A 22,212-nucleotide genomic window follows, 5' to 3' on the forward strand; every position below is an offset into this window, starting at 1 on the left:
AAAAGAAACCTTTTCATATTAAGGTGATATGAAGACGCTATTACACTTAAAAATATATTGTTATATATTCTCGTGAACAGTTATATCAACATTTTAAATCATACAGAAATATGATGTCAGTATTATACGCGTGACAAATTTCAAATTAAATGAAACTGAAACAGGACAAACATTAAACAAAATAATTTTAAAGTATTTCACTAAGTTAAAATTTAAAATAGTATCTGCATATTAAAAATAGAAACACTATTCAAAGTGACTGACTGTAATTATAACAGGACTATTCGATCTTTAGTAATATTTGAATAAACAAGTTAGTTTATCTATTCCAAAAACTCCAACTATATGAATATAAATTAGATTTAAAACTTATAATGAGCATCTAGTTTATTACATGATTCACTTCATATTTTCAAAGGTAAATGGGCAGACAGAGATAGCCGTAAGGCAATGCATATACAATTCTAAATAAAACGTTTTGGTTTGGTTCTACGCAAGCGCAAAACTACAATGTGCTGTCATGTGTGCTCACCACGGATATCGAGATCCAGATTCTAGTGTTGTAAGTCTGCAGACATGCCGCTGTGTCACTAGAAGGTAAAAAAAATAGAAAAAGTGCAACGTTGGAAGATGAAGATTATTACTCAATATCACTGTGAACACACATTGTGGAAAGCGAAATACATTTATTTAATGACGCTTAGAGCAGATGTTATTTGTCGGGTTTAATTTTATTTTCATATCAAGCTTGCCACATAGAATAGATTAATTTCTATTTCAATATTATATTTTTATGATGATATTATTTTAGAAGTAAAAGATGAGCATTCCAATTTACAGTAAATTGAATTTACTTACTTACGGTAAACTGAAGCCACTTACCTACAGTAAATTGAACTTACTTATATACAGTAAACTGAAGCCACTTATCTACAGTAAATTGAATTTACTTATTTACAGTAAACTGAAGCCACTTATCTAAAGTAAATTGAATTTATTTATATACAGTAAACTGAAGCCACTTATCTAAAGTAAATTGAATTTATTTATATACAGTAAACTGAAGCCACTTATCTACATTTATTTATATACAGTAAATTGAATTTACTTATTTACAGTAAACTGAAGCCACTTATCTACAGTAAATTGAATTTATTTATTTACAGTAAACTGAAGCCACTTATCTAAAGTAAATTGGATTTTTTATATACAGTAAACTGAAGCCACTTATCTACAGTAAATTGAATTTATTTATATACAGTAAACTGAGCCACTTATCTACAGTAAATTGAATTTATTTATATACAGTAAACTGAAGCCACTTATCTACAGTAAATTGAATTTATTTATATACAGTAAACTGAAGCCACTTATCTACAGTAAATTGAATTTACCTATTTACAGTAAACTGAAGCCACTTATCTACAGTAAATTGAATTTACTTATTTACAGTAAACTGAAGCCACTTATCTACAGTAATTTGAATTTACTTATATACAGTAAACTGAAGCCACTTATCTACAGTAATTTGAATTTACTTATTTACAGTAAACTGAAGCCACTTATCTAAAGTAAATTGAATTTATTTATATACAGTAAACTGAAGCCACTTATCTAAAGTAAATTGAATTTATTTATATACAGTAAACTGAAGCCACTTATCTACACTAAATTGAATTTACTTATTTACAGTAAACTGAAGCCACTTATCTACAGTAAATTGAATTTATTTATTTACAGTAAACTGAAGCCACTTATCTAAAGTAAATTGGATTTTTTATATACAGTAAACTGAAGCCACTTATCTACAGTAAATTGAATTTATTTATATACAGTAAACTGAGCCACTTATCTACAGTAAATTGAATTTATTTATATACAGTAAACTGAAGCCACTTATCTACAGTAAATTGAATTTATTTATATACAGTAAACTGAAGCCACTTATCTACAGTAAATTGAATTTACCTATTTACAGTAAACTGAAGCCACTTATCTACAGTAAATTGAATTTACTTATTTACAGTAAACTGAAGCCACTTATCTACAGTAATTTGAATTTACTTATATACAGTAAACTGAAGCCACTTATCTACAGTAATTTGAATTTACTTATTTACAGTAAACTGAAGCCACTTATCTACAGTAATTTGAATTTACTTATATACAGTAAACTGAAGCCACTTATCTACAGTAATTTGAATTTACTTATATACAGTAAACTGAAGCCACTTATCTACAGTAATTTGAATTTACTTATTTACAGTAAACTGAAGCCACTTATCTACAGTAATTTGAATTTACTTATATACAGTAAACTGAAGCCACTTATCTACAGTAATTTGAATTTACTTATATACAGTAAACTGAAGCCACTTATCACAACAGTAAATTCAATTTACTTATATACAGTAAACTGAAGCCACTTATCACAACAGTAAATTCAATTTACTTATATACAGTAAACTGAAGCCACTTATCTACACTAAATTCAATTTACTTATTTACAGTAAACTGAAGCCACTTATCACAACAGTAAATTCAATTTACTTATATACAGTAAACTGAAGCCACTTATCTACACTAAATTCAATTTACTTATATACAGTAAACTGAAGCCACTTATCACAACAGTAAATTCAATTTACTTATATACAGTAAACTGAAGCCACTTATCACAACAGTAAATTCAATTTACTTATATACAGTAAACTGAAGCCACTTATCTACACTAAATTCAATTTACTTATATACAGTAAACTGAAGCCACTTATCACAACAGTAAATTCAATTTACTTATATACAGTAAACTGAAGCCACTTATCACAACAGTAAATTCAATTTACTTATATACAGTAAACTGAAGCCACTTATCACAAAATTGAATTTAGTAAATTCAATTTACTTATATACAGTAAACTGAAGCCACTTATCTACACAGTAAACTAAATTCAATTTACTTATATACAGTAAACTGAAGCCACTTATCTACAGTAAATTGAATTTACAACAGTAAATTCATATACAGTAAACTGACTTATATACAGTAAACTGAAGCCACTTATCATTTACAGTAAACAACAGTAAATTCAATTTACTTATATACAGTAAACTGAAGCCACTTATCTACACTAAATTCAATTTACTTATTTACAGTAAACTGAAGCCACTTATCACAACAGTAAATTGAATTTACTTATATACAGTAAACTGAAGCCACTTATCTACACTAAATTATATACAGTAATTTATATACAGTAAACTGAAGCCACTTATCTACAGTAAATTGAATTTATATATACAGTAAACTGAAGCCACTTATCACTTAGTAACAATTTACTTAATTCAGTAAACTGAAGCCACTTATTTAAATTGAATTTACTTATATACAGTAAACTGAAGCCACTTATCTACAGTAAATTGAATTTACTTATATACAGTAAACTGAAGCCACTTATCTACAGTAAATTCAATTTACTTATATACAGTAAACTGAAGCCACTTATCTACACTAAATTCAATTTACTTATATACAGTAAACTGAAGCCACTTATCTACACTAAATTCTGAATTTCTACAGTAACTTATATACAGTAAACTGAAGCCACTTATCTACACTAAATTCAATTTACTTATATACAGTAAACTGAAGCCACTTATCTACACTAAATTGAATTTACTTATATACAGTAAACTGAAGCCACTTATCTACAGTAAATTGAATTTACTTATATACAGTAAACTGAAGCCACTTATCTACAGTAAATTCAATTTACTTATATACAGTAAACTGAAGCCACTTATTTACAGTAAATTGAATTTACTTATATACAGTAAACTAAAGCCACTTATCCAAACTGAAGCCACTTATCTACAGTAAATTGAATTTACTTATATACAGTAAACTGAAGCCACTTATCTAAACTGAAGCCACTTATCTACAGTAAATTGATTTACCTATACAGTAAATTTATCTACAGTAATTTACTTATATACAGTAAACTGAAGCCACTTATCTACAGTAAATTCTTAATTTACTTATATACAGTAAACTGAAGCCACTTATCTACAGTAAATTGAATTTACTTATATACAGTAAACTGAAGCCACTTTTATCTACAGTAAACTGAAGCCACTTATCTACAGTAAATTGAATTTACTTATATACAGTAAACTGAAGCCACTTATCTACAGTAAATTGAATTTACTTATATACAGTAAACTGAAGCCACTTATCTACAGTAAATTGAATTTACTTATATACAGTAAACTGAAGCCACTTATCTACAGTAAATTGAATTTACTTATATACAGTAAACTGAAGCCACTTATCTACAGTAAATTGAATTTACTTATATACAGTAAACTGAAGCCACTTATCTACACTAAAATTGAATTTACTTATATACAGTAAACTGAAGCCACTTATCTACAGTAAATTGAATTTACTTATATACAGTAAACTGAAGCCACTTATCTACAGTAAATTGAATTTACTTATACAGTACAGTAAACTGAAGCCACTTATCTACAGTAAATTGAATTTACTTATATACAGTAAACTGAAGCCACTTATCTACAGTAAATTGAATTTACTTATATACAGTAAACTGAAGCCACTTATCTACAGTAAATTGAATTTACTTATATACAGTAAACTGAAGCCACTTATCTACAGTAAATTGAAGCCACTTATCTACAGTAAATTGAATTTACTTATATACAGTAAACTGAAGCCACTTATCTACAGTAAATTGAATTTACTTATATACAGTAAACTGAAGCCACTTATCTACAGTAAATTGAATTTATTTATATACAGTAAACTGAAGCCACTTATCTACAGTAAATTGAATTTATTTACTTATATACAGTAAACTGAAGCCACTTATCTACAGTAAATTGAATTTACTTATATACAGTAAACTGAAGCCACTTATCTACAGTAAATTCAATTTACTTATATACAGTAAACTGAAGCCACTTATCTACAGTAAATTGAATTTACTATATACAGTAAACTGAATTATCTACAGTAAATTGAATTTACAGTAAACTGAAGCCACTTCTATAAATTCTACACTAAATTGAATTTGAATTTACTTATATACAGTAAACTGAAGCCACTTATCTACAGTAAATTGAATTTATTTATATACAGTAAACTGAAGCCACTTATCTACAGTAAATTGAATTTACTTATATACAGTAAACTGAAGCCACTTATCTACAGTAAATTGAATTTACTTATATACAGTAAACTGAAGCCACTTATCTACAGTAAATTGAATTTATTTATATACAATTTACTTTGATTTATATATACAGTAAACTGAAGCCACTTATCTACAGTAAATTGAATTTACTTATATACAGTAAACTGAAGCCACTTATCTACAGTAAATTGAATTTATTTATATACAGTAAACTGAAGCCACTTATCTACACTAAATTCAATTTACTTATATACAGTAAACTGAAGCCACTTATCTACACTAAATTCAATTTACTTATATACAGTAAACTGAAGCCACTTATCTACAGTAAATTGAATTTACTTATATACAGTAAACTGAAGCCACTTATCTACAACAGTAAATTGAATTTACTTATATACAGTAAACTGAAGCCACTTATCTACAGTAAATTGAATTTACTTATATACAGTAAACTGAAGCCACTTATCTACACTAAATTCAATTTACTTATATACAGTAAACTGAAGCCACTTATCTACAGTAAATTGAATTTACTTATATACAGTAAACTGAAGCCACTTATCACAACAGTCACGTCTCTCATAGAAATTGTCGTTGCTCATTTTTCAATTCCAATCCTCCTTCAGGTCGGTTAATGTGTTGAACAAACGTTAAAGCAAGACCCGAATTCAACAACGATCACAAAAGTTGACATTAGGAACATGGCGCATTAAGGCCAAATATCGGAGTTGAATTCTGGAATATGCACAAGGTTGATATAGAGATAAATCTACTTTTCTGTTGATTATAAACATTAGTTTACAGTCGAGAAATTTGCATCTTTGTAACTTATCTTTAGTTGATAGAGGATGTTTTCAAGGAAATTCTTTCTTTACAAAAAGGATAAGTCCAGTTTTGCAAAACACATAACAATGAAAAGTCAAAACTTCATGGCTTGTTACAAATAAGACATATAAAAGACGATATTTCTTGTGGCAATAGTATTAAAAATTGTTCTAGATATCAACTAAATTATAGAAATAGTTACAAGTATTTCCAACAGAAACAAGTTATTGTATAAAATATTATTGTATGATAAGTCATTTGAAACACTTCTTAATAAAAATACCTAATTTAAATCTGAACATGATTATTAATTGAAATATGGTATTAATACAAAACTGTAAAATAATATACCTCTTTTGAAATCGAAGTTACAGCATGGACAATATTAACGTCCTAACAACATTTTCTTTACAAATATAGTATTAACACCAGCCATTACAGTGTCAGATGTCGTTCGAATTATCAGATAGAGAGTATACATAGTTAAAATCTTATCAGTATTTCCAATGTAAGTATGGTATCAATACGATATAGTACACTATTACTAATTGTTGGAGATATAAACGTATGTATAAATTTGGTTAAAATCTTATCGGTATTTACCTGTAGAAGTGTAGTATTAACAACAAACATCAAAGTATTACACGTAGTTCAACATACTAGCTAAAGTATCAAAATCTTAATAGTATTTCCTATTCAAACGCACTTGCTCCCCGCTAGTACAGCGATATGTCTAGCGATTTACAACGCTGAAATCAGGGGTTCGATTCCCCTTGTTGGGCTCAGCAAATAGTCCGCTGTGGCTTTTCTATAAGAAACACACCCACAAACACTTGAAATATCAAATACTTAACTATTACTATCGTTCATAAACTATAGACATATTTAATATTATAACATTATTTCCTATAGAAATGTTATGTTAAACGACATATTACAGAACTAAAAGTTGTTCAATAAGTTGCGTGAATTATTTACATATTTCAAACATGAACTCTATTTCCTGCTGATATGCGGCACTGATACCAAACAAAACTGTTTAAAGATCGTCCGAGGTATCAGATATAGTATAAACATAATTAGAATCTTTATAGCATTTCAAATTTAAATATGACGTTAATATCAAACATAAGATTACTGCACGTGGTTCAATATATCTATCTCCTACAGTTTAAGTATAGTTAAACTTTAGTGGTATTTTTTGTTGAAATGCATGGCCAATAGTATGTGGACACCTCTTCTAATTAGTGGGTTGGGCTATTTCAGCCACACTCATTGCTAACAGGTGTATGAAATCAATCATACAACCAACAACCATACAATCCCCATAGGCAAACATCGGCAGTAAAATGGGTCTCATTGAAGAGCTCAGTGACTTTCAACGTGGCACTGTCATAGGAAGCCACCTTTCCAACAAGTCAGTTCGTCAAATTTTTACCCTGCTAGAGCTGTCCCGGTCAACTGTAAGTGCTGTTATTATGAAGTGGAAACGTCTTGGAGCAAAACAGCTCAGCCACGAAGCGGTAGGCCACACAAGCTCACAGAACAGGTGTTGAAGCGCGTAGCGCGTAAAAATCGTCTGTCCACAGTTGCAACAATCACTAACGAGTTCCAAACTGCCTCTTGGAAGCAATGTCAGCACAAGAACTGTTCGTCGGAAGCTTCATGAAATGGGCTTCCACGGCCGAGCAGCCGCACACAAGCCTAAGATTATCATGTGTTGGCTGGAGTGATGTAAGGCACACCGTCACTGGACTCTGGAGACGTGGAAATGCGTTTTTTGTAGTGATGAATCACGCTTCACTATCTGGCAGTCTGACGGATGAATCTGGGTTTGGTGGATGCTATGAGAACTCTAACTACCTGAGTGCATAGTGTCAACTGTAAAGGTGTGTGGAGGAGGAATAATGGTGTAGGGCTTTTATCATGCTTTGTGCTAAGCTTTTTAGTTCCAGTACTCTTTAGTTCTTAATGCTACAGCATACAATGATATTCTAGAGAATTATGTGTATTCAACTTTGTGGCAATAGTTTGTGGAAGGCCCTTTTTTGTTTCAGCAAGACAGTGCGCCCGTGCACAAAGCGAGGTCCATAAAGACATAGTTTGTTGAGATTGGTGTGGAAGAATTTGACTGGCCTGCACAGAGCCCTGACCTCAACCGCATCGAACACCTTTGGGGTGAATTGAAACGTCGACTGCGAGCTAGGCCTTCTCGCCCGACCTCACTGTTGCTCTTGTGGCTGAATAGGAGCGAATCCCCGCAGCCATGTTCCAATATCTTGTGAAAATCCTTCCCAGAAGAGTGAAGGTTGTTATAGCAGCTAAGGAGGGACCAATTCCATGTTATTGTTCATGGTTTTGGAATGAGATGTTGAACAAGCACACATGGGTTTGATGGTCGGTTGTGCACATACTTTTGGCCATGTGGTGTATCAAATCAAATACTAGAAATTGTTAGAGATATTTCCTAATACATAGACTTGATTCAACTCTTAACATTATATTTTTATGAAAATAAAGTACTTATACTAAATAAAACAGTATTATAAGTGTCGTTAGAAATAAACTAGTTAAAATCTTTATAACAGTTGCTATTGAAATACGGTATCAAACATATATTATATACTATACGAAACATAGAAATTATATATTTGGATGAAATTATAACATTATTTTTATTCATATTGATATTAAGCTAAAATGTATGAAGTGGCTTTCGAGACATCAGCAAAAGTAGACATACATTGTTAAACGTCGCTTTAAAATATCTCCTTACATATAGAAAAAAATTAAAATATAAACATTCGTTACTATTGAAATATAGTATTATAGAATTATTATGTAAGTCGTTCGTAATGTCACCTGAAGTGCAGAATCAGTTAAACCATTTACAGTGTCTCTCATGTATGTGTGTGTGTGTTTTTCTTAAAGCAAAACCACATTGGGTTATCTGCTGTATCCACCGAGTGGAATCGAACCCCTGATTTTAGCGTCGTAAATCTGTAGACTTGCTGTTGTCCCAGTGGTGTATGAAATATTGTAATAATACTAAACATCGCACCTTTACAAAGTATTCTTCACATCAGCTATTGTACATACAGACTTAAATATTAACAGTATTTACACAGAAATATGGGATTAATCTCAAATATTACAGTATTACAAGTTTTACTAGATATCAGCTATAGCTATATAAGCATGGTTAAAGTCTTACCGGTACTAACTATTGAAATACAGCATTAATATAAAAATTAAATTTTATTCAAAATAAATATGTAATACAAGTTATTCGAGACCTCGCAAAATATTGATACATACGTAAAATCGTAACATTATGTGCTGCTGAAATCTTTTTAGCGTTTATTGGAAGTTAAACACAAAGCTGCACAATGGGCTATTTTTGTTATGCAAACCACGGGTATTGAAACCTGGTTTCTAACGTTGCAAGTCCGCAGACAAAACGCTGTGCCAATGTGGAGTTATTAAAATACAGTACTAATATCAGACATTAAGGTATTACATGTAATGCGAATTATAAGCTAATTTCCAGACATAGTTAAATTGTTAACTTTTATACTCTGTTAGTTTTGAAATGTGTATTATTACGAAACATTACAGGTTTGTAAATCATTCCAGATATCACATAAGTTATAAACACTTTACTAAAATACCATAAAGTTACTAATATCAAGCAATACAGTACTGTTATAATGTTTTGTTTCGTATTAATATATTATCTTTTGTAGAAATACTAAGAATATTTTAAGTGATATCTCGAACGATTTATAATGTTTTAATATTTGGTATTAGTACTATATTTTAATAGAAATTTGTTATATAGTGGATTCTATTTTTTAGGTTATATTTTTGCTTATGTTCATTTATTATTCTTTCTATTCTCAGATAATATTTGAATTTTTGGTACATTAAAATACTAATTCACCATCTAGCTAATCATGTTTATTTTAAGTAAATATATAAATACGTATGTATTATTAAAGTGACACCAACTTCATTTTTTTAATATAACGAAAGATTATATGTAAATTTATTATCAGATGATATGTGTTCTCTTCACCTAAGCACAGAATATATATACTATCATAAGCTTCATAAGCTACGTCAGTCGATATTGTTATTAATATAGAAAGATGATTTTGAAATATTGTGTTATTGTTTATTTTTAGTGTGTTTTTTTAAGATTAGGTTTTACTTCTTCTGGTTCTTTTTACTGATTTTATAATTTGAAATAATTAATATTGATATTCATGTTTTATTAATTAACATTAATACCAATTCCTGGCCAGGCACTTGGTTATTAGCTGTGATTTTGATAAGTGCTAAATTATATTTTAAATGTTGTTAGAGTTTAATGATTTTAGTTGTTGTTATTGTTGTTGAGCCCTTGTAGTGGAGTGTTATTTTTTACCATTACAATTTCTTTTAAAATTGTAACTTCGAATATATTTTAGGTGATATCTCGAAAGACTTATTGTAATGTGATGTATTTATCGGTGTATTTCAACAAGAAATACTTTTAAGATTTTAACAATATATATGCTTTACCTAAAGTCTCAAACAAATTACACATTTGTAAAATCTAAAGTCTACATGTTTCGACATGATAAATGTTTTTAATTGTTTATCAATTATCACATTTGTGTTATTTATTATTTTAACATAATACATAAGTTCTAAAAAATAATATCATGACAATGTTTTCAGAAAGTCTAATGCCCTCAAGCATATATTTTAAGCAAAAGTTGACAAATAGTATTGACTAAAGAATCTAAGAGCGATGAATCCATATATACTGATCCTTATTTCTATCTCTGAAGTTTAATGTTCAAAAAGCAGAGAAACGAAATGGCGTACGAAAGTAGAATGACATCCCAATTTGCATACTACTGTTATAATAGAATTTTCATAACACTGCTTTTCACGAAATTTTGAGGTGCTGAATTCAAATTTTTTGTCTATTAAAACAATAACAAACTTTTAATTTTTAAACTGCATTCAAACTAAACGTCCACCTAAAAAAGGAGGAGCAACACCATTTTTTCAATACAATAATCCAGTGTATTTTGTTGAGTTGCATTTCATTATTATGCCTTAATGCAGATCTAGTTGTACAGTTTGATCTAAAGTTTTTATCTTTTCAAGCTGAGTGAATAATATTGTAAAATAATACTGTTTTTTAGTGGCACATATTCTTCCACATATTAATCCTCAAACATACGTGGCACTACCTATATATTTAAATTCGGTATGCAACATTAACCAGTATCGGAATTACAATATATATATTTATCTTAATACTGATCAAAACAAAAATACTGAATTTATGCTCTACACATTCGTACAGAGCATGATACAAATATATGCTCAGTTAGCACTATAGAAAGGTAAAATTTAACCACAAAGCTTTGATAAAAGTAGCCAAAATATCTTTAATTTCGATAACTATTTAAATTATAATTTTCAACCCTTTTTCACTAAATATTTGTAAATATTGTTGAATACAAATTAGTGAGATCATTTAAGACATTAAACTTGTGTTAACTTTAGTTTTTCATTATTTCAAATAGACGGTTCCTTAATCATTGTTCCAAGTGTTAATAATAGTAGCTTTGCATTTGCTAGCTATTGTGTACATCATGTACGAGACTGCCGTACGGTACATTTTCAAGTTATTGCTTGCATACATATTAGCTGGGAGATAGATACACGAACATGAGCACAAGTGAGGTCTCACTGTATCAGGAAGGAGACAGCACAAGTGCCTGTCGTCATATTGTTGGTTAATCATGTGCATACTTAATGTGGAAGGACAAGGTATCAAGATTCCTGGAAATGCTTCAAGTGCATGGGATTTGACAGACGATGATGTTCATTGTGATGGTAATTAATTGGCACCTTCTATATCTTGCACCCTTGGTAACATAGGCATTGGAGCAGGTTATGGTGCTGATTTAAAATTTTCCTTCACGATTTACTGGTATACCAACTCAAGTAGATGATGGTGTCACTACAAGGTCAAAATATAAAATGAGGCGAAGTTCCCAACACAGCGTATTTACACGGTAGTTCCTCCATAATGGAATGAATTGGGATAAACTTAAGCCAAAGTTTGAAAATTTACATCTTATGGAAATAAGCTAATATGTATGCATCAGTCTTCATGCAGTTTTCACTATTATTGTTGTTTGACTCTCATAAGTGGAAATAACATTCGTATCAACATTTTTATGGTATAATTCTAATTTTTCAGTGTCTTTTTTATGGTCCATTATTGCACCCTCTCTTTACTTTATATAAGACTTATGGCAATAATGTGCATCAGTAATTCTGTTACTGGTTAATGCTATTTACTAAAGTTAAGTATAAATACATAATATGACACATTGATCTAAATTACATGGCATTATTGTCTTGGAATAACGATAATGTTTGTTATTTGTAGGGACCTTTTAGTTTGAGCAAACATTTTAGGTTTAAACTTTAACATAGAGCTATACATTTTTTTACGGAAAATGTAGTGTAGAAAATCAGTTCGCGTCCTGTATTTTCCCAGCATTTTTGTTTTCTTGATTTTCAAGCGTTAAACTGGACAGCAAAAAGTTGATTGACAAACTATAGAATTTGATTCAGTACTCTTAAATCTTTTTAAAAAAAGTACCTGACAAATTTTATTCAAAATTCCTGAATTCTCTTACAGAATCACATTTGTCATATTTTAAACTAGTCTATTTCAATTGAAATACGGTATTAATATTTAAAAAAGACAGTAGTATTTCGTTCGAGATGTCACTTAAATCATAAACCTAACTAAAATAGTGAAGAATTTGAAATATAAAAAAATATTTCTTATTAAAATACGGTATTAATAAAGTATCACTTTTCTTACGAGATATCAGCTAATTTGCAGTCAGTCCTTATATACCATCCATTAATTCAACAGAAAGACTACTAGGATTGTTCGACTTTATTTACTAATAACGTATCAAACATATAATGACATATTTACTTCTCAACGTACTTCAAACGCAAAGCAAATCTAAAAAAACTGATTAGTCTATTCTGGACTACAAACGAAATTGACATCTTCCACAGAAACCAACGAAGCCTGAGTCTACGGACAAACTAGTTTCCTCAAATTTAACTATATTACCGACTTGTCCACTCTCTGAAGTACTACCTTGACCTTCCATGTATAAGATCAATTTACCTTTACATCGCAATGCATTACTACATTTGCTGCGTTAGATGTAATCAAAGCTATATTCGAGAAATTAGACACTGGTTAACTGGTAAATTCGGTGAATATTTTCAACTTATACGTATCCACATAATCTACCACCTACACTGTAACTCCCCAAATCACAACGAAATTGATGACTCAATTTACTCGTTTTACAACGGTCGTGAAACCTAAAACATAAATGTACATTTAAATTAAATTATTTGATACCTTATGGTAATAGTCAATGCATCTCTTCCAAGAAATTACAGCTTCAGATAATATCTCTTCTATTACACTTTTTGTTAACTTTTTATTGCAAATGTAACTAAATTTATGTTATTAAATAACATTATTTTCTTTTTCTAATCATTTCTGTTTTAGTATGTCATTTAGTTATTCTTTGATTTGTATAATTGTTCCATGAACCTTCTTGGACCAGCTCTGCCAGAACTTTTTATTTATCGTTTATATTTAATTGTCTTATGTAGTTACAACAATATTTTCTCTCTCATATTTCACTTTGTGTGCGTGTCTCACGTTCTGTTATTTCAATGAGCCCTAACTACCAGTATATTGTTTTCTAAACTATAATTGTTTTGTAATTTTACTAGAAAAGTCTGACGAATGAAATATGCCCAAAAATTAATTAAGAAAAGAAGTTTAAGTTATAGACATATGTTTTAACTTTTATATATCTTGCAACACTTTTTTTCTCTCCTTTTGCGATCAATTTATATAGCTAAACCATAAAATAGTTCATTTCTTAACAGTATTTCATATTGAAACATGATATCAATAGGAAGCATTTTGTAAATATAGTATTAATATTAAGCATTAGAATATTCTAAGATTAGTATATACCATATTTTACTGCCCAATGTATGTCTGTTTCCGTTAGTATGGAGAGAAAAGGACTGTTTACGGCTTAAAATTGTTAGGTCACATAGCCTATAAATTCATAGCTCAGTAATACCATGGAATGTTACCAGTATCGTAAAGTTCTATCAAGTATAACCAAGAGGCTGGTTAGCTCCATAAAATGCCGTTAAACGCTGTATAAGTTGTATTCCGATGTGACCCAGAGCTGGAATTGGTCAATATCCCACTCTTAAATGTATTGAACTTTGTTTGACCTTTGTTGCAAGCTTTTCTGACATACCCTTTTAGTATGATGGTTGTTTTACATTATTTTAACATTGGTCAATACTGCAATCACTTAGCATATTTCAGCACTTTTTAACCTCAGGTACAGAGTTTCTTTCTTCACTATTCAGTCTGGTCTCTAATGTTGTTCTGTCTCATGGAAAAAATAATGAAGAATCGGTAAACAGTTATAAGTTTATCATAATTTTGTTTACCTCCAAACTTATGTACAGCGGTATGTCTAGGGATTTGCAACGCTAAAATCATCGGTTTGATTCCTCTCGGTGGGCTCAGCAGATAGCCCGATGTGGCTTTGCTATAAGAAAACACACACATACTTATGTACATTTATTTTTCTGCACAATTTGAATACTTTTCTAAAATTTGTTTTCGTCCACTTTAGTCACTTTCATAAATAATTATGTCTTTTACTAATTACTATATATATATATGAATAATTTTAATCTAATTTTGCTGAAAAGCAAAGAAGGGTTGCTAAAAAAATCAGAAAAAGTCAAAAATAAAACAGTTCAAGGAGTGTGGAAAATTAAAATCCTTCCCCACCAAGGAAGGACCGTCTTTTTCTTTATCTCAATAAAAGTAATTTAAACAGTGGACTCTAACCGTGAGTGTTGCTGTGCAGTATAAAGCTAGACATGTCATTTGTGTTATGTTTATTAATAAAATCGTCTCTATCTTGATTATGTATCACTTTGATTATTATGGTGTCAATATAATATCTCAAAATCAGAATGTTACAAAGTAGGTGTTCTTGTTTATCATATCACTGTTATGTTGATACTGTGGTGATTCTCATGCAGATAAATTCGTTTGATTCGTTCGTTGTTAAGCACGAAGTAACTGAACGAACTTTACAATGTCCACTACGAGTATAGAAACGCATTTATTAACATTATAAGTCTTCAGACTTAACTCTGGGCCACTGAAAGGCAGCTACACTCTGTTCACCACGGGGGTCTAAACCAGAATTTTTCTGTTGTTAGTCTACCAACTGTATATCCAACAGAGGACAGGTAGATAAGTAGTTTAAAGATCAACTGGAAATACTGTTGTTGATGTGTATACTGAACATGTGTACTTTGTTTTATAGATATTGATGAATTAACAGTGTAAGGCAACAGTTAATCATGCTGAACCACTAAAGTAGGAGCAACAACACCCAGCTGAAGAAAATGTATCATGCTAAAGGACAATGGAGACATGATTACTGACACACATACAAAACCATATCACAGATCCATTACTGACACACACAAAAAACCATATTACAGATCCATTTTTAAGCAAAAATTATTCTTATTAACAATACTCGAATTCCCAGTAGCTATATATTGATAGTGCATACAATTCACCGCGCTTATTAATAGTGCATGAAGCTAAAGCAGGCTCTGAAATGATCTGTTACTGGAGATAACTCAAACGATTTCAGTTGTTTCTTTGATGGTTTTGGTTTCAAAAATGTAATCAGAATTTGATCACCGCCTCTAAATTATGATTTGTAATATCTAAATGTTTTAGCAGTACTATTTGAAATATCGTGCAATCAACTTGGTACCATAGATTAGTGTTGTGAAATTTAATTTGTGTACAGTTTAATCGCTAACTAGGATACATTTTTGATAACTTTAAACACCGCATGTATTGTGCTGGTGTAAAGTTTCAAATATATTGTTCATGTATACTGTTTGTTCTCGATATAATTTTAGCAAATTCTACAACTTTTGCTTCATTCCAACTTCACCTGCTTCGCTCAGGAATCTCACAACCCTCAAGTGCTCAATTTGCTATAACATTCAAAAGTCCATCGACTGAACATAAAGTAATGGAGTCAGGTGCCTCCTTCTCAACTGTCTCTCACTTTCTCGGTCGGTCAATTTGCTTCCTCTCACTACCCGCACAATCAAATAAAGTATCATCTTCTTCTTTTCATCATACCCGTAATATAATAAAACCTTTTTTTTTTATCTTTTAAACCCTATTTCTACAAAGATAGATTATTTTATATTTTGTTAGAAAAATATTTAAAATTCTTCACGCCTCCATTTTAAGTAAAGTATGAAAGGGCAGAAATCACCCAAACAATTTCTGCTACACTTGTGGAAAATATTTTACAGTTTCAAGGAAAAAAAAAGCACGATAAACAAGATAAAGGTAGAATACTACAGCTATTTTCAGTGTAAATTGATGATTAAGGAAACCACTGGGATCCACATGTGTATTGTACAGTTTATACATCTGGCTTGAAACAATAACTGAATAAGAAGAGAACAAGTATGTCATTTGCAGTTCTCATGATATAGTTTTAGGCCGGTGATCATCGAATAGACTGTTATATTTTACTTATTTGTTTTTGGATAATCAGGCAAACTAAGCAATGCATTAAATATTTAGATGTAATGAATCCAGTACCTCATGGGCTGGTCTTCCAGTGCCACGTCCACCAGCAAGTTAGGAAAGACAAGAGTTATACTGTAAAGGAAAAAGAGAATTACCTTCATCCTTTTAATCCAGTAAATCTATTCCTGTTGCTTTTTAACATAAACTGTCTCATTTGATCAAACAAGAAGAGCTAAAAAGATCTAATTCCTTACTTGTCTGTATCAAAGCAACATATACAAAAGAATGTTTTAGTAAATCTATCACAACTCCAAAACTAGAGGTCATCAGTAATTTTCAACATGATTTTTTAGAATTAGCATCTTCAAACTACTCAGAAACAGTTACATTATTCCTTGTAGCAAGAATCTTTGCTTTTGTTGTTACCCTGTTTTACTATCAAATCCAAGTAGTACTAATATAAAACAAAAACACAAAAAAACACATGTTATGGAGTTTCCATCATTCACTTTTAATCTTACTTTTTGGTGAACAAATCTTAAATAAATATAGGTTTTTTTTGTCAGGTTTATAAAGCTATTCTTCTACTTGATTTAAGATTCTAATTAAATTTTCAAATTCACTGTAATGGTCTGGTGAAATATGATTAATTATGCTAGCAGACAGAGACCTTGCTAAGTAGAAAACCCATCCTGTTCTACCACCTACGTTATGCCAACTATGTGCATACTGTAGTCAAATTATAACCACTTCTCCGAGCCTACAAATTCAACAGGTTTTGAAAACTGAGTGACATAATTGATTAAAGTATTGATAATAAAATAGTTGAGAACTGTTACTATTTAAAGTACTAGTCTCGCCACGTGCAGTTAATATATGACAAATGATTACCAGTTTTATATTTACCATTTTATGACGGGAGGCAATTCGAATCACCGTGACCCTCAGGTTACGAGTCGAAAGCCTTAACCCATCAGACCACGCCGAGCCGACACAGATTAAAAAAAATGTTAGTTTAGAGATATGCCACAGATATTGCATTGGTTTGTTTGTTTTGAATTTTGCTCAAAGCTACACGAGGGCTATATTTAACATCGTTATATTTAACGTCCCTAATTTAACATTGTCTAGAGGGAAGGCAGCTAGTCATCATCACCCACCGCCAACTCTTGGGCTACTCTTTTACCAACGAATAGTGGGATTGACCGTCACATTACAACGCCCCCACTGCTGAAAGGGCGAGCATGTTTGGCGCGACGGGGATACGAACCCGCTACCCTCAGATTACGAGTTGCACGCCTTAAAACGCTTGGCCATGCCGGGCCTAGGAAAGAGAAACCGACATCTTTGGAAGTCTGTTGAACATTCTATGTTACAGTTTGTAACTGTGTAAACATCTCCGAGTTAATTAGTTTCCAGTATCGACTCTGTCTTGTACATATAGTACAAAGAAACATTAACACTGTAGTGCAAAAAAGTAGCTAGTATATTTGCCTGGACGTAAACTATTATATATATATGCATTTTTTTATATGACTCACACTTAGTTGTATGTACATGCAACCTTAATTCAAATTATTTTCATAGCCCTTAGAGTTTAACAACATTACGAGCTGGTTCACATATCACATAAAATAGCATACAGGAAAACAGATTACAGGAATAGCTAATAGAGGTAAAAAATGATTTCATTTTTTTAATGTGAATGTGTTGTAAATGTTTCGAAGGGTAGCATTCTCGTGACATAAATCTTAATTGAGAGTTGGACTAAAAAATTCCATTTAAGCATAAAGAAGTTTACTTACACAGAAACGATAGTTTCTACCATTTTTTGTCGTTCCTATACTTTTATTACTTAGTATTTTGCATGACGGGTTATTGAAAAGCTGCTGGGATTTAACAACATGAAACACAAAAACGAAGAAACTGATACACTAACTTTATGGGCCCGGCAAGGCCAAGCGTGTTAAGGCGTGCGACTCGTAATCTGAGGGCCGCGGGTTCGCATCCCCGTCGCGCCAAACATGCTCGCCCTTTCAGCCGTGGGGGCGTTATAAGGTGACGGTCAATCCCACTATTCTTTGGTAAAAGAGTAGCCCAAGAGTTGGCGGTGGAGGGTGATGACTAGCTGCCTTCCCTCTAGTCTTACTCTGCTAAATTAGGGACGGCTAGCACAGATAGCCCTCGAGTAGCTTTGTGCGAAATTCAAAAACAAACAATTCTCTTTCCTTTCATGCAATCTGTTGTGAAAATACCTTGCTAAAAATTTTTGCCACTCCTTAGATAGGACTAGTTTTCACTTTTCCGTGTGATATAATGAGTGTCTGGGTTATTCATTCATACCGACTGTGAGCTGTATCCAAAATGTAATTACTCAGAAAAGGTGACTTATAAAATACATATGCATTTCCAGTAGCTAAACATCTGAAAGGGAATTCTTTCATCACTGTAGGTTCGTGCTTTGCAAAGAATATTTATACTATTACGCCCATAGTACTGTTAATCAGTGATCATATATTCAGTGAAATGTCAGTTTTTATCTTATTTGGGTCCATGTACCACTAATTTGTTATCGTGAAACAGTTAGGTCTTGAGTGCCTTTGTTCTGATATTTGTGTTTTTGATATCTCTTCGCTTGAAACTAAATACTTAATGAATGTTAAATATTTACTATTTATCTCAGTAATTAAAATATAAAGATCTTAAGTCATAAAATAATCATATGTTATGTTGAATTTGCAACTAAAAAGGATTCGTGGTTGATCACTCTTAGAATATATTCATCCTCTTCATTGTAGGCCATGGCAATGAATTAGGTCCATTAAACAATGATGACGATGAGTTACGAACGATGATATCCTATCACGTTTAATAACTACATAGCATGTGTGTCCAATTATGAGAGGATGTGTCGTTATGTGATCACAGGACTGTATTTCTTTATTAACAATAGTGAGAATTTTTACGATAGACCTCCTTTAGATTCAATATGGAGGTGAAATGAACAGCTTCATCTAAAAACAATGAAAATGCTTCATGGATTCAAACAACGGGGAAATTCTTGTTCTTGAAATATAATGTGAAGCCTCAAATTTTACAAATGTTTTTTTTTTTTCCAATCTCTGCTCTATATGCATAGTTTTTTGTTCGCCACTGGCATGATTGTTACGTATAATAATTTTTCCTGAACGAGCCTCCAATTTATTTTGTTGCGTATTATAACTTATCTCAGACGATCTTCCGATTTACTTTGTTACGTATTATAATTCAGGTTTATTGTGTTACATATTACGATTTTAAATAGCCGGAAAATGTATTTTTAATTTAGAAGCTAATTGAATGTGAATATTTATCAAATTTATGATATTTTCTAACAAGATTGATACGCATAATTTTCTTTTTTAACACATATGCATTTTAAGTGAACAAACAACAACACAATCTATTGGCACTGTTAATAGAAATAATTATTTTTATATAAAAGCTTTACAAACCTGGAAACAATATTGAGTCTTCTATCCGGTCTGAAACAGAATATTTCATCGACGGTTCACAAAGAGCGAGTTAATTCTGAGTTGATATTGTTACACTTCACTTAATGGCAAGCTCCACGCCATTTATATGGCCTGGCATAGAGAGGTGGTTAGGACTCTCGACTTGCAAGCTGAGAGTCACGGGTTCGAATCCCTATCATATCAAGCATGCTCGCCCTTTCAGCTGTGAGCGCGTTATTATGTGAAGGTCAATCCCACTCTTCGCTGGTAAAAGAGTAGCCCAAAATTTGGCGATGGGCCGTAACTAGTAGCTGCCTTCACTGTAGTCTTACACTGCTAAATTAGGAACGGTTAACACAGATAGCCCTTGTGTAGCTTTACGCAAAATTAAAACAACAACAACAAACAAACAAACACACCGTTTACAAGATGACTTTTCTTCGATAAACATATTTAATGTCCTTGTAGAATACTAATGACAGAAGTTAATTCACTGAAGTTAAACAGTTTGTAATTTTCTAAATATTTAAATCTCTCTGTAATTTTCCAATTATTAAGCGTTTATCACAGTTATAGCTTCTGAGGTCTGTAGCATACTAACTGTAGCAAACCAACAATATTCTGTCTCTCCATGTTGCGTTGGTTTACAAGGCTTTTACAAACGTTGAGGCAAGGTTCTTGAAATTTCAGTTGACAACAAGGTGAAACATATAAAACGTCTAAACATTTAGAGAGCAAGCGGAATTTTCGCAGTACCAATTTAATAATATAAGTTACATGCATTTTCATATACATATTAAACTAAATCAAATGTAAATATTAAAATAAATATATAATGTTAAATCCATTACATGATGAAATATATTCCCCATTCTTTGTAAAATGTATACAATAATATCTTTATTATAATACAAGACAAATTTCCCAGCTTTCTTAAGAAGTTTTACAGTGTGAGTCTGGCATGAAGAAGTCATCTAAATAGTAGTCTTATCTTGTTGAGGGGTGGAATACAATCTTGTGTATCTACTGAAAAGTATCGAATTCTTTTTTGATGAGAGAAGCATTTCTAATGACTTAACTTGTGCTAATCTTACATTGTATCCACATATATCATATATCAGAAAAAAGTTGAAACAATTTAGAGACAAATATTGTCCGACATTCTTAATGGAAGTATCTTTTGATGATTATTACAAATGTGATTTTCTTGGGACTTGGAATCTAACATCGTGGAAATGACATCCAAAAGATTTATTTAATTTTGAGGAAGGTATAAAATACCTTGTGAACAGTTGAATAGATATTTCTGTGAAGTGATATACCACGTAAATTTGCACGATATTGTAACAGTCTGAATGGCCTATTTCACTTTCACAGTTACCCAGCTCCTCATAATTTTTATCCATGTGGTAACATGGGAGTGGGATCCAGTCACAAATGCAGATGAAGCCCAATATAAATGTAAACTTTCCATCACAGTGAAGAGGATAAATCGAATGGTATTGGATCTTGGGTAGCGGTATTTTGCCTATGCCAAGCTCAAATAAATTAATGATGTCACACAAGTTGTTTCTGAAAACAATAGAATGTCCAATGGCATATTCACTACACTGATTGTACAAAGGCAAAAGGAGGTAAATTCCATATAAGTTATATCTTCCTCTTCCTTTACATGCTACAATAACTTCACGTAACCTATATAAAAAGAACCTCCAACGTTCGATCAGGGAACGACATCATAGATTTCTAGGAAGAACTTTATGGTGAAATTGACGTTCTGCTTTCAGATAACAGCAATGATGTAACCAAGGACGTGGAGGTTTTGTTCTCTTTCCATGTTTTCTTATGCAAAGTCAACGTTGGCACATTCATCATTACGTTGTTTATATTTCTGTCATAACATGATGAACAGTCATGATAAGACTATTTT

The 22,212-nt window shown here is 31.3% G+C and overlaps 1 protein-coding gene across 1 annotated transcript in view; it reads left to right on the forward strand.

Annotated features, from left to right (window-relative positions):
* The window catches only part of LOC143243903 (cyclic nucleotide-gated channel rod photoreceptor subunit alpha-like), a 188,239-nt gene that overhangs the window by 101,351 nt on the left and 64,676 nt on the right, over positions 1 to 22,212 (forward strand). The window lies entirely within an intron of this gene.

Source organism: Tachypleus tridentatus, chromosome 2 (assembly GCF_004210375.1).
Source record: "Tachypleus tridentatus isolate NWPU-2018 chromosome 2, ASM421037v1, whole genome shotgun sequence".
Classification (NCBI taxonomy): Eukaryota; Metazoa; Arthropoda; class Merostomata; order Xiphosura; family Limulidae; genus Tachypleus; species Tachypleus tridentatus.